Here is a 14,790-nt window from a genome sequence, read left to right on the forward strand (position 1 = left end):
GTGTTGTTTAGGTATGATTCATTTAATTTTGTATTTATGGGTTAGGATTGGAAGATTCAGTAAAGTTTAGTGTTTTATATCACCAAGTTCCATTGGGGAGTTATGACTGTTGTAGAATATTTGATGGTTTCAGCTCAGCTTTGATGTGTGTAGCAATCTGTTGTGGATACTTTTAACTTGCTTCTTTGTTGGGAAATGGAAGAGTATTGCTTACAAATGAATGGAAGAGTATTGGTACAACGCGATCACCTTGTGATGGTCAATTTATTTTTGATAAATGTGCCAATGCTTTTTGAATAGTGTAGAAATGTGATGCTTTGGTGGCAAGACGAAGTGATTAAGTGGCCCCAGATTTGTGCAGTGACCTCTAGCAAAGTGATCCTCCCACGGAAGATCGAGGAAACTACATTCAAGGGACTAGAATTTTTTTTTTTTTTTATTGCAAAAGCCCGAGTTTATTTGACGGAAAGATCAGTGGATGAATGTTGTGTAATGTGTAGAAAATTACATGATGTATATGGTACAAGAAAAAAAGAAGTAAGCATATGTCATCAAAATCATTATGCAGGGAAATAACAAGTAAGAGGACAATTGTAACATGTGTTTTGATTATACGGCAACAATTAACATGTGTTTTGGTTGGCATTGTATATATAAGTTACACAATTCAGTCTTAGTTAGAATACTCGGAAATAAGTAAAAGGACTTCAAGCTGATTGGCCATGGTAGACGTCTATATCTATCATCTTATTTTCTTTATGGTCTTAGGGCTCCATAGCTGTCTCTTCTTTCTCAATAAGAAGGTCAGTAGATGCTTTTCAATCAGGTGAATGCAAATGAAAAATTATCAAGTTTACTCATTGGTCCCAGTGATTCTTACTGGTTTAAATGGAGAAAATAAATTAATGTGGTTTCTGTTTCTTTTATCAGGCAAAAATTAGATTAAGCTTTATGTATGTACCCTAACTAAATCTGAACAGGTTTATGTTACCAAGATAGAAAATCCATGGTAACCTGAAACACTGTATTCGTAATTTTTCAGAGCTATCATTAGATTGGACATAACCTACATCTCATTCACGGTGTATCAAATCTAAAATACATGCAGCTTGAATTAGTTGATTGAAACTTATCACGAGTAGAATTTTAGGACTTGATTATGCATTTATTGCAAATGTTGACTAATTAATAAACTACAGAAATGCTTTAGAGGAGAAAGGCAGTGGAAGCTGAGCATCATAAGGTGCGAGATCAATTCTATGGAACCTATGGGAAGCATTGCCTAAATATAGACAGGTAGCACCATTGTATCTTTATCCTAATTTTAGGAAAATGCATTTAACCATTGTCCATCTCTAATGGCATTACATGTCTGATGTACTAACTGGATTTTTCCACTTAAATTGTCTTTGCATCTAGGCATTCTTTTGGTCCAGATTCAGAGTTCCTACGTGATCTATTCTTTTTCTTCAATGCACAAAACAATGGTGATTTTACTGTCCTTACGGAGACCTGCCGATTGCTTTTGCAACTCTTTCGAGACAATGGTATCTATGCTTTTCATCAAACAACTTCTTTATGAATTCTTACTTGTTTGATCGCCTTTTCCCAAGACTTCTGTCTGCTCTGTAAAGAGCTATGTCATAGGATATAGTGTTTTTTTCATTCCCAACTATATTACTAATTTATTATAGTTTGATATACTTTGCTGCTGATTGCATTTTTATAGTATTAACAATCTGTCATTGTGGAACAGGGATACTCATTAGTCTGTTTGGTGGTGTGATTATGTAACCACTCATGCTTTGTGGACTATAGGGTGAAACAACTTGCATCTCTACTGTATTCAGGCTGTATATCATAATAGGTTAGTTCCACTCAATACCTTGTTCAAAATATTTCTCAAAATTTTTGAGTAGTCAACAATACTGAATTTGGTTGTCTGTTGCTTGCTGAAGTTTAACTTGATTATTTGGGTCTAGTCTTAGCACTTAGTTTGTGAGAGGCATCCAACTGTATGATTTATTTTCATTTGAAGTTGCTATTTTGTAATGCTTTGATTATAATAAATGAAGAGTAGATGTTCAATTCTGGAAGTTCGAATTGTATTTATGTCCTTTACAAATGTTCTTGGTTAGCGGGCATTCTTTGTTAATCTGTTGTGAACTTTGATGCTACCCGACTTTACTTTGATAAGCAAGGCATTATATGGAGTTGTTGTAATGAAAGGTATTGTATGTGCCATGTTTTTATGTATATCATTTAGGATATTGATTGACTTGATTATTGTGGTGGTCTCCTTTAAGCTGGGGTAAATACTATAAATGTTTAAATGGCACAGTTATATTGAATCGGTAAAGGTGCTTTTCTAGAATATATTTTACCTTTGTCTTTCCTTATTTTCTGCAGTTTTTTATTTTTCTTTTATGCATGTAGTTCTAGGCTATCTAATTTTACAGTATGCTCAATTAGTGTAATTTTTTTCTTGAATGATGCTGCGAGGGCATTTTTTAGTGTTATCTTTATGTTCAAGTTGTTGTGATGCAAGTGTTGCTTATGGGGGCATTGCATTTTGGATCAGAGAACAGTTGAAGGATCAACTATTGATGACACCCTGGGAATCTAGTGAACCAGCAGTTCTCTTGTTGGAAGTTGTAGTTTTTTTGATAGATCAAAAGCTTCCATGGGCATGTAAGATTGTTGGTTATCTATTGCAAAGAAATGCCTTCACTCTATTTAGAGAAATTGTTCTTGTGGGGAAGGTATCCATCTAATTCCTGAAAACTTTCTTTTGCTTCATGATTTGATGTTGTTAAATTCAGTCTGGAAGTATTTGATACAAAAGGGACACAAACTGCTAGGGCTTGACCCTAACTTACTACATTAGGGCACTTGACCATTGGGCTGCTAGCTCAATGGCAAAGTACGCTCTTGTTGTAGGAGAACAATGGATTTAGGTCCCAATGCATTGTACTATTCCAATTCTTCATTCCTTTTTGTTTCTACAATGATCATCAATGTCTTTAGGCTTTTCTTCGACCTTTGTATGATGATCTTTTTAATTAACATTGCAAAATCTTCGTTCTTGCTTTATATCTGTATGGTTATCATGTTTCTCTAGTCTGGAGTTTCATAGTGTTCATGCCCTTAATGATGTGCAGGAAAATAAAATGCCTAGCAGTTGTATTGGAAAAGCATCTTCACTGGAGCACATGCTTTCTATGATGATTTCCCACTGGTCAGAAGCCATGTATTTGCCCACATACTGATCCGCAAATGTAGTTTCTCCTCTCAGATGCTGACAATTCCTTTCTTGTGGCAGCTTTTTCCAAGCTTAAAAGAGGTTTGTTTTTAATTATTTTTTCCCTAATATTCTGGTGGCAGGCTACATTTCTGATTATTTCAACTTTTTTTCGTTGATCTTGTTCCTAGAATTTGTGTATTTTGCCAATGCATTTCTGTTTTGGACATTTCTTAATGTTCTCTTCACTGTCATTTGTTTGAAATTATAGAATTGTATACATTATAATTGTAGTGACTTTTCTGAACCAGGTTTTTGCAACTTGGGGCTGAGCCAACATTACGCTCATCAGATGGCACTATGTGTGCAGGGCCATGCTAATGTACTTCCCAATGATGTTTCAGCAAAATATCCTGGTTATGCCTGTCTTCTTGAAACATGTTAGAAACTGCAGGAGTTTCTTTGTCTCAGCCTGATTGTTCATTTGAGATGGTGAGGAATTCTTGAAATCTGAGTGGCTATGCATTAAGGCATGCACAGCACGCCAACTGCACTCACACAGAGAGCAGGAACTAACATGTTTCTCTAATTATGAAACTTTCCATACTCCTCTTCTAACTGACATTTCTTTGTCTTTATCATTAGTTATTCCTTTTTAGCTTACTTGATATTGGTTGCTGCTTTGTTTTTATCGGAGTTGCTTAGTTTGTTAGTTTCTTAAGCTAACTTTTATAGATTTTGAAGCTAATTTTCATTCTTTTTATTTATTTTAACTAGGCTATAGACCTTGCAGCAGTTACAAAATTCTGTTGGGGACAATTCCTCCCATAAAATCATCAAGTCGGGAAACTAAAGAAAGTATGCATTCTGGACTTTCTATATTAATTTTGTATTTGGTTGTTCTGCTCAATGTGGATTAAATTTACCATTTACCATTATTTTTAAGCTGCTTGATTGAAATGTATAAGTATGTAACTGCTTTTCTTCAGGTTCTACACTGGGTGAGTGGAAGATGCCACTCAGCCTGATGAGATGGAAATAGTTTTGAATAGAGATTTGGAACAACAAATAACCAATGCCATAGATTCACGCTTTCTTTACAGTTGGTAAACTGCCAGTTTGACAATTTATATTGGTTTATTTCTAACAATTAAAGCAGTATTTATCCTTTGAATCTAGGTCACTGAGAAATAATTATGAATTTTGTTTTGGAGCAGACAAATGTTTTGTTTGGAGGAATATCACACCTCAGTGGTTCTCATTATGGCCTGATGAAAAGAGGTTACAGCCGCTGGTGCTGTATGTGCTTTTCTTCATGTCACTTTCAATACCTTACCGCTTGAAAGAATCAAGTGACTGTACTAGCTTATAGAACTGATCTAGTTCGAGTGCTTTGGAATTTTATGAAGTGTGTCATGAAAAGCAGAAATGGTCATCCTTGCCTGAGCAGTTATCTCATCTTCCAGCTGATGCGCCTGGCTGGTTACTGCCTCTGGCTGTTTTTTGTCCTGTATACAAGTATGATTGTGTAATTTTGGTTGTTTCAGTTTCTTCTGATGTTGGTATTTGAATTGTTTTTCTATTTTTTGGTTTCATTTACATATTCCTTTTCAATGTTACTGTCATGTAGCTTTTCTGGACCCAAGTAGGGTTGACATTATTTTAAAATTGTTGGGCCTGGCCCAAGCAATAAAAATATTAATATTTTGTTAATCAGGTATGATATAAACTTAAATTTCAAACCCAGCCCATCTTTGAGTGGGCCTCTATTGGGTTGGGGACCCCTGCTCAAGCCTCACATTTTTTTCAGGCCAACCAGGTCCCTCTGGGCCCATGAATTAGTCTAATCTCCCCCTCATTCTCATTCTCTTACATTTCATGGAAGTGGATATTTCTTACTCTTATCATTGTTCTACAGGCACATGCTTATGATTGTTGATAATGAGGAGTTCTATGAACAGGAGAAGCCACTATCGTTGAAAGATATCCGATGCCTAATTATTATTCTGAGACAGGTAATTTTTTGCAGATGTGAAACTAGACTGTTACTTTCATTAGTTTGTAACTTGGTAGGAACCTATGACTTAGCAATGTTTAACATGTGATATTTACAATTATGTTTGTTGCATTTGCAATTCTCTGCAGGCCCTATGGCAACTCCTATGGGTGAATCCAATGGTTCATAACAATGTGGTGAAATTGGTTACGAACACTTCTGCTTATAAGCGGAACTCAGTTGAATCTATCAAACACAGAGTTAGCGTTGTAGCTTCTGAGCTCCTCTCTCAGGTACTTGTTGAATTTCTAATTTCTGAGACTGTTCTGTCTTGTTATTTGTATGCAATTATTGGTTTTTATTTTTAGTCTACTCTAGGTGGAATCCATGAATATTTTCACTGAGGTATTATGCTTTGTATTGTCTATTATCTTAAATAAAATGTTATTGTAGTTGCAAGATTGGAACAACAGACGGCAATTTACACCACCCTGTGACTTCCATGCTGATGGTGTTGATGATTTCTTTATTTCTCAGGTAAGCATCTTCAATGCTTCTTTTGGACCCCCACTGAAAACAAAAACGTTCTGTTGCTGGTTTTCTTACATTTGTTTTTCAGGCTGTAATATATGGAACCAAAGCAAATGACATATTGAAGCCAGCCCATTTTTGGTACCTTTTACAAGCAGGGTTAAGATATTCAATGTAAGTGATACAAGTTGTCAACTTGGATTGAGTAACTGAAATTGTGAGAAATGGAGTTAGAGTGGGCATTATTGCCTCACCCATCCCCTCCTCCTACCCATCCAGTGATCCATTTATCTATTTTTCCATGGGCTACTGTCAGTCAGATGTCCTAAATTCTGTCTGATATATGGATCAGTTATGAACATTGAAATTTTTCTTGCAGTCACAATTATTGGCAGTGAGGCAAAGACATGTGGTGGATGGTGTTTTCACAAGAAACAGATTCAGAATTCGACGGGATCAGATTCTGGAAGATGCTTATAACCAGATGAGTGCATTGTCTGAAGAAGATCTTCGAGGATTGGTATGTTTATTTATTTATCAGAAGCTTCTGTTTTCAGTTGAGAAAATTATGGTTTCTAGTATGATCATGGTTTGCTCACACACAGATCCGTAACATTTGTCAACGAGCTTGGAGTGGAGGAGGCTGGTATTGATGGCGTTGGAATTTTTAAAGATTTCATGGAGAATATTACTCGAGCAGCATTTGATGTGCAGTATGGGTTATTTAAGGTCTGAAATTCATGAATTGTGACATTATTGTGTGCCTCTCTCTCCCTCTCGCACATGCGCACACACGTGCACACTGGCACACATACACAGTCACATTAAATTGAACACACACACGCACACACATGATAAAAACCTTGGGGCTATGCATGGTGAGTGGTGACACCTAAAACATCTCAGATGCACACATGGCCATATTTCTATGAATGTGTTTTGACCCGATAAATCATTGCTTTCTTGCTTCTTTTTCATATATGCTAAGTATGTTTTGTTTGCTTCACAATTTCTCTGCACTTGGATTGGTATAATCTCTCTGTGTCTCTCCCTCCCTCCGTCCCTTCCCCACATTTGCTTGCGATCCAATGGCTGGTGGTCCCTCCCTTAATCAGTAATCACTCCTGCTTGATGTTCCACTCTCAAACCCCACCTCAGTGCTTTGTTTTCATGCATAATTTTTTTTTTTCTGAAAAAAAAAAGCTTATTTGAGTGCTGATTTTAGATTGTAATGCTGTGTTGTTTATTTATTAACTTTTTGCTCGCATGGTACATCCAGGAAACAGCAGATCATCTACTCTACCCTAATCCTGGCTCAGGAATGATTCATGAACAGCATCTTCAGTTTTTCCATTTTCTTGGAACTCTTCTTGCAAAGGTTTTGAATTCTCCGATTTCTATATTTTATATCTTTCTCACATAATATCGTGGTTTCATGATTTTTATGGCTTGAAGATGAACTGCTTGATGTCTTTACGTGAATTAATTTCTATCACAAGCATTTGAAGCTGTCTATATCATTTACTCTGGGATGGCACTAACTATTAACCAACTGTATGATTTTCCATCACTCCATTGTTTGTTTATTTAGTTTGATAGTATTGTGAAGAACAGAAACCTTATTTATGTGTTTGTCTTCTTAATTTCTGCTTATACCCAACATGGTGACGCTTTTATTGATTCTACCACGTTTTTAACCAATTCAACAGACTCACAATAAATTGTACACACACACACACACACACTAATGTGAGATTATTACAAATAATATGTCTGCTAACCTTATTCTTGTAGTCAAATGCTAGACGTTAGAATTAGACATTTTTTGGTTTTAAACAGGGAGTTCTCCATGTTTTTACGGCTCTCCATTGCTGTATTTATGTGGCTGTTTCATCATTCATTTGAAGTTGGAATACTGTACTTTGAGTAAATCAGTTTAGAGCATCTTTGATAGTCTTTCACTGTAAAATTCATTGTGGTGTGAGCATGTGATTATTTTTGGTGTTGCCAGTTTGCTATCAGTTGGCTGAAAACACTGCTACTATCTTCTTATCCGCATTTGATCCTATTTTGATTCAACATCTTTGTATTTGCTGATGGTTGGTCAATAGTAAGGTTTCTTGTAAATGTTTCATTGTGTGTTTGAAACACGGAAATAGCCTCTGCAACATCTAGTGAAGGCTGCTTTCTCAGAACCTGCAGTGGCAAAAACTTGTGTGCTTGGCTTGTCTTTTTTAATGTGGATCTGAAACTTTGCCTTTGTAGTTGTGTAACTGGCTTTTAAATTTATGCTTCAGATTGTACATTGTAGCCATGTGATTGTTTAGTTTCTCTGCTTTCTGATTACATTTTGTAATGATGCTATGTTTTCTTTGTGCAGGCTATGTTTGAGGGTATTCTTGTTGATATACCATTAGCTACATTCTTCTTGAGTAAATTAAAACAAAAGTATGACTTCCGATGCTTTCTATTCTCTATATTCCATCAGTTTGCATGTGTTTGTGCTAACGTCCGCCAATTCCCTACTTGTGTGTTTATGTGTTTTCCATCAGTTTTGGATTTCATTTACATTGTTTGGTCGCAAGTTAATCTCTTAGCATGTTGTGTTGAGATGTTGGCACTAGACTGATGCTGCTGAATGTGCTATTGCAGAGTTTTAATCACTGTGATACTGTTAGAATAGGAATGTAAATGTGTTCTTCAATTAAAAAAGGGAATGTATGGATGTGTTGACTAATTAGGGCTGTAATTAGTAGATTAAATCCCTGTAATTAAGGGATTCCTTGATTAGGATAATTATGTATAATTTCCTTTATAGGTTCATAGAAACTGTATACATATCCATAAAGGCTTGAGCGGATAATTAAGCTATTTTCTTCAAATTTCTCTTTTTTCCTGCTCTTTTAAAGATACTTTTGGTGGCTGATGTAGAATAGTTTTGTCTAATAATGCCTTTTAATATACTTTTAACATTTCTAGAATCATTGTGATGTAGAGCCAATGGGGTATTGGGGATTAGGGGTGAGAAACAGATTCTCAAATTGAAGAGAAACACATTCTCATTTATTAGCTCAAAGCAATAGTCAATAATCATGAAAATCTCTATATATGTAGAGATCCTCGGCCCTATTTATATGAATGATCTGTAACATTTTTGCTGCCCTAATTACATTACGATTGGGAATTGAGGAATCACAATGTACAAAGCAAATAAAACTTCTAACTTCTAAATAAAATAAATTACTATTTCTTATACTTTTTCCTAAAATAAGTGGTCCTAATATCTGAAGAATTTACAAACTGATATAGAAGAAGAAGAAACCTAAGCATCTACATAATTTGTTTCTTTTCCTTTGTTTCTTGATAATTTGTTTTTCCTTATCCTTTGGTTTCTTCTTTTTCTAAATCACATTGTCATCAAATTTCCTTAGAAGCTTGATATAAATATTGCAGTATGATTGCTATTGTTTATATCATAAGGATCCATATCATGAGAGATGACTAAATTATACGCTAGCCTTCAACCTACCGCAACTTTGCTCCTTATTCTAGGCTTGGGACCGGTTATGTTTTGCTAAGCTCACATAGGCAAGATTGGGACTAAGGCTTAGTTGTTGTTGTTGACTACTTTTCTGTGGTGCATGCTGATTATAGCGTGGATTAAATGAGCTGATAAAATCACTATTAGTCAATGTTCCTTGCTGTGGATATATCTTCATTGCTGTAAATTTATTGGTGTCATTTACATTTATTTGTATTTGTTGGTTGATCAGGTTCAACTATCTGAATGACCTGCCCTCGTTGGACCCAGAATTATATCGTCATCTTATTTTCCTAAAGGTACATTTTGCTTAAACTAAGATTTTATGCTTCTACCGTGGATTCTTTTAAATTAGAGCCCTCTCCTTTTACACACCAACACATGCATATGTTTTGCACTTATCCTTACTCTTATTTTTGTTTTTGACAGCACTATCAAGGCGACATTTCTGAGTTGGAACTCTACTTTGTCATTGTAAATAATGAATATGGAGAGCAAACAGAAGAGGAGCTCCTTCCTGGAGGAAGAAACTTGCGTGTTACTAATGAGAATGTTATTACATTTATTCATCTTGTATCAAATCATCGTTTGAATTTTCAGGTATTCCAACCTTTCATTTTTAGTTTATCTAGTTCATTACAGTTTTATCTTGGAATATCTTTCATCATATGATCATGTTACAATATGAATTAAAATTTCAGATACGCCAACAAAGTTCTCATTTTTTGAGGGGATTTCAGCAGCTTATACAGAAAGATTGGATTGATATGTTCAATGAACATGAACTTCAGGTATTCAGCTACTTTATGTATAAATCATTAAATTGTGCTATCTTTCAGGAATTCAATTTGCTCATCAATCAACATCATAGTTAACTACAGTACAAATCTTTCACATTAGTGAATTGATTAGTCTCCATTTCTTAACATGGTAAAATGATGTGGTAATTACAATTTGTTCATCAAACAACTCAATTTCTGTTGTAGTTGCAAGTGAAGCACAATATTGCAATGACATGTAAAAAAGTGTTATGCCCAAGAGGTGCATGCATCATGCACAATGCTTCGAAGTGCATATGTTAGGATTTAAATTCTCTAGTTCTTAATGAGAGCATCTTTTTGTGTTCTATGAAAGCTGAGCTACTAGTAAGTAGCCTACAAAAGCCAATTCTAAATTCATAGCAATCTTAAGTCTTTGGTATAGCAATCTTAAGTCTTTGGTGTAAAGGCGAAATCTGATTAGACAAATGTAATAGTTAGTTGCAACGCACTCGGACTATTCATTTGTTTTCAATTCAATTATCCTTCTGTTACTAATGCATGGGATAATGCCTTTTGACCGCCATAACTGTATTGAATGGTTGTTTTTATTTATTTTACATTTATTTTCTTTGGAAAATGGAGGAGGGGTGCTCACTTATTTTCTGCATTTACTTTGACCCATTGGTTTTGTTTACAGCTCCTGATATCAGGTTCCCTTGAGAGCTTGGATGTTGATGACCTTCGTCTTCATGCCAATTATGCAGGGGGTTATCACGGTGTAAGTTATTTTTTTCATTTGTTTTGAGTATCATTTGTTTTGAGTAGTGAAGCTCTGATGGAATTGGGAAACAATATGTACTGTTATTTTTTAAACTGTCAGCTCAAATGTATTAGTTAGTATGAGTCCTTGGAATTCAATGCATTTTGTTCTTTTTCTTATTGATTGAAAGAGAAACAACATAAACTATATAAGAAAAATGTGAGGGAAATGGCAGGAAAAGAAATGCTTTGGGTCCCTATATGCACTATTACCCTCCTGATTTTTTCAAATGGAATTCTAATTTTGAATTTCCCCTCTTTTCATTATCCCAGTTTCATCCCAATAAAATAAGTATCTATACTTTGGTGGATGATCAAAAGTGAATTGTAATTTGTGTTTTTGCTGTTGAGATACTTATTTTATTGTTTCTTGACAGGAGCATTATGTCATTGAGATGTTCTGGGAGGTTCTCAAAGCCTTTTCACTGGAAAATCAGAAGAAATTTTTGAAGTGAGTCTTTTACCTATCATTTTTTGAGTGTTTATGTATATTGCTGTCTAAGTTATCAGTTTTTAATCAGTTTGAGAACAAACTCCAAGACGATATAACTAGAAAGACTCTTTTAGGTTTGTGACTGGTTGCTCGCGAGGACCACTTCTTGGATTTAAATACCTTGAGCCATTGTTTTGCATACAGAGGTAAGAGTTCTGCCAAATTTAGTTGAGAGGTCCAGAGAGATGCTGAGGTTGATCTAAGCCAATTGGTTAACAAAGTGCTTATAATCGTATGTTGGAAATTCTTATTCTGTATTTTCTTTAAATTTTAATCTACTGTTGATTTTTTTTTGCCTTTTTTTTTTCCAGGGCTGCTGGCAATGCTTCTGAAGAAGCTCTTGATCGTTTACCAACATCAGCTACTTGTATGAATCTTCTAAAGCTTCCACCTTATAGGAGGTTTGTCCCTGTTCATTGGTTAAGATTTTTATTTTGAAATTTCTGCCATTTTAGGGGAGATAACGGACAGTAATGCGTCAAACCATGTAAATTAGCTAAGCGGTTACAAAGATAAAAACATTGAGCAATTATAGGGCATTCTAGGATGGGTAACACTCTTGGTTTTGCCCTGAAGTTTTACATTATACTCCACTCAACTAAGCCTTTATCTCAAGAATTTGGGGTCGGTTATATGGATTTCCATTGTAAACTATTTTGGGTTAAATCCTCGGAAATGTGTAATGCTTCTAGGTTATGTTGTACTGCTCTCCTCCAAGTTAGTTTATGTCTACTGTTTTTTTTTTCTTTCTATCCTCTAACCTAACGTGCTCTACTGCCTAACTGAAGCCTCCGTATGTCTACGCTTCACATGACCAAACCACCTCAATATCCCTTTCCTCAACTTATCCTCAATTGGCACCACTCCTACCTTTTCTCTAATACTCACGGACTTTATCTAGTCTAGTATGACCACTCATTCACCTTAACATTCTTATCTCCGCAACTCTTATCTTAGACACATACTACTCATTCAATGCCCAATACTCACTACCATATAACATGGCCGGTCTTATGGCTGTACGGTAAAATTTTGCTTTCAATTTATTGAGAATTTTGCGATCACATAAAACTTCCGTGGCACTTCGCCACTTCAGACATCCGGCTTTAATCTTATGACTAACATCCTCCTCACATCCCCCATCTACGTGAAGGATTGAGCTGAGATATTTAAAGTGATTACTTTGAGGTAGTACCACTCCATTCAAACTAATTCCTTTACTATCACCAGTTCAGCCTTCACTGAACTTGCAATGCATGTATTCTGTCTTCGTTCTATTTAACTTAAAATCCTTTGACTCTAGAGTACTTCTCCAAAGTTCTAGCTTTCTATTGACTCCTTCTCGCGTCTCATGTATCATAACTATATCATTTGCAAACATCATGCATCAAGGGATATTCTCTTGTATATGTTTCGTCAATTCATCTAAAACTAATGTAAAAAGGTAAGTTATATATTATAGCAAAATTTGGCACTGCACTTATATTTTATTCAATGAAGTTAACTGTATAGATAAGGCATTCTTTCATAATTTAGGTTTTGAAGCAGTCATCCTTTCATTTACAGACATTAGTAATTCTCTTATCACATGTTTATGGTAACAGCAAACAACAACTGGAAACAAAATTGCTCTATGCTATAAATGCGGAAGCTGGTTTTGATTTGAGCTGATAGATTATCTGGATAATACCAAGTCGAGAAAACCAATCTAGTGACTTTGTGATGGTCATCATAATCCATCTGATGCTGAGTCTCCAGGACCACCATCAAGAGCGGTGCAGGAGGCAAAAGATTTATGGAAAGCCCAGAGTGAAGGTTAATTATTACCAAGAAGTTCGACTAGTACAATAAATGAAGGCACGGTAGTATAACATTTAGATTATATGCAATGTGATGGTCAATTTTCTGAATGGGTTTCAAATGTACATATGTGGGGACATCTGCAGCAGAGCCGATATAGTGTTTGTAAAGTTAGTACACAGTCCTGGTAGAGCAATCAATGGTGGAGCTGCCACCAGTTCAAGTGCTGGTAGAGCAATCAATTGGCAAACTGTGTCTTTGTCTGAATTTCCTCGAATAACATCTGTAAATGAGAAAGATTAGTCTTGTGATTTAGGTCCTCCCAAAAGCTTGGTTGTGTACAGGTTGGTTTTTTTGGGTCTTTTAACAAATAATTGGTATCATCTATCACTGAGGTATGTATTTGCCTGTAATTGATTGACAGAACGAATGGGAGGAAGCTCTGTTGCCTCTTGGTTAGTTGGAAGTCGTTGACGTCGATGGATGCTTTCTTTGTTTTTGTGCAATTCAATGGGAATATTTTAATGTGCATTGTTTTGTTGGAAGTCATGAGATATTGAAATATGTTTTTGGTAACCTGTATCACTTACCTATATCTATATTAATATAAAAAAAAATTAGTTTTAAAATAAATTTCACTAAAAATTAACATGCGACGCTTCGTTATATTTTTTTCATATTTGTTTATGTTGCTCTTATGTTTCTAATAATTTTAGGATATCAATTGATGATAGATCTATAAGGCATTTAATAATAATAAAGGTTTATAATAGTAGTTATAATTTAATTAATATTAAGAAAATTAATAGTTATAGTTATAAATTATATAAAATAAAGTTATTTTTATTGTCTAGTATAAAATTATGTACTTAATTTTTATAATAAAAAATTATAATAATAGTTACAATTTAGCTAATATTAAGAAAACTAAAGGTTGTAATTATAAATTATATAAATCAATATGGCACATCAAAAATTAAACAAGTCACCTTTTTAGAAGATATAATGTCTAATTAGGATTTTCTTTTAAATTTGTTAAATGATATTTTAATAATTAAGATATTAAAAAAAGATAAAAAAAAATATATACAAATATTATTAAGGTAATTTTTATCTTATTAAAATTTATTTATATATGTTTTATTGGTATCTTATTATTTATTCTTTCTATCCATTTTCAATATTTATTTATTCATAATTTTTTATAAATTATTCTAAACATAAATATAATAAAAAGTTATATATTTATAATTTTATTCAATTAAATAATATATTAAAAATTACTGAATTGGCACAATGCTCAAGCAAAACCTAATTTAAGTAATGCTTAGAAAAGCTTTCGAGTCGCCAATATTTCTGGAGACGGCTTTGATTGATTGTACAAGGATCATCAGCCGAAAAAACAACATTGCTCTACAAAGTGCGACACCCAACTATAACTACAACAGCCGAAAAAACAAAAGGTGGAAATCTTGGCTGGGGCTTGAAGCGCTGCATGCCTCTCGCAGCAGAAGTCGGCCTCCACCACGGACGCAAGGCCGAAAATGTCCCACGCACTCGAATTGAATTGATTTATTTATTTATTTATTTATTTTTTGTTGAAATGAT

The 14,790-nt window shown here is 34.6% G+C and overlaps 1 pseudogene; it reads left to right on the forward strand.

Annotated features, from left to right (window-relative positions):
- The first annotated feature begins 811 nt into the window (after positions 1-811).
- On the forward strand, positions 812-13,727 carry LOC131174133 (E3 ubiquitin-protein ligase UPL6-like; annotated as a pseudogene).
- The last annotated feature ends 1,063 nt before the right edge of the window (positions 13,728-14,790 follow it).

This window comes from Hevea brasiliensis, chromosome 15 (assembly GCF_030052815.1).
Source record: "Hevea brasiliensis isolate MT/VB/25A 57/8 chromosome 15, ASM3005281v1, whole genome shotgun sequence".
Taxonomy (NCBI): Eukaryota; Viridiplantae; Streptophyta; class Magnoliopsida; order Malpighiales; family Euphorbiaceae; genus Hevea; species Hevea brasiliensis.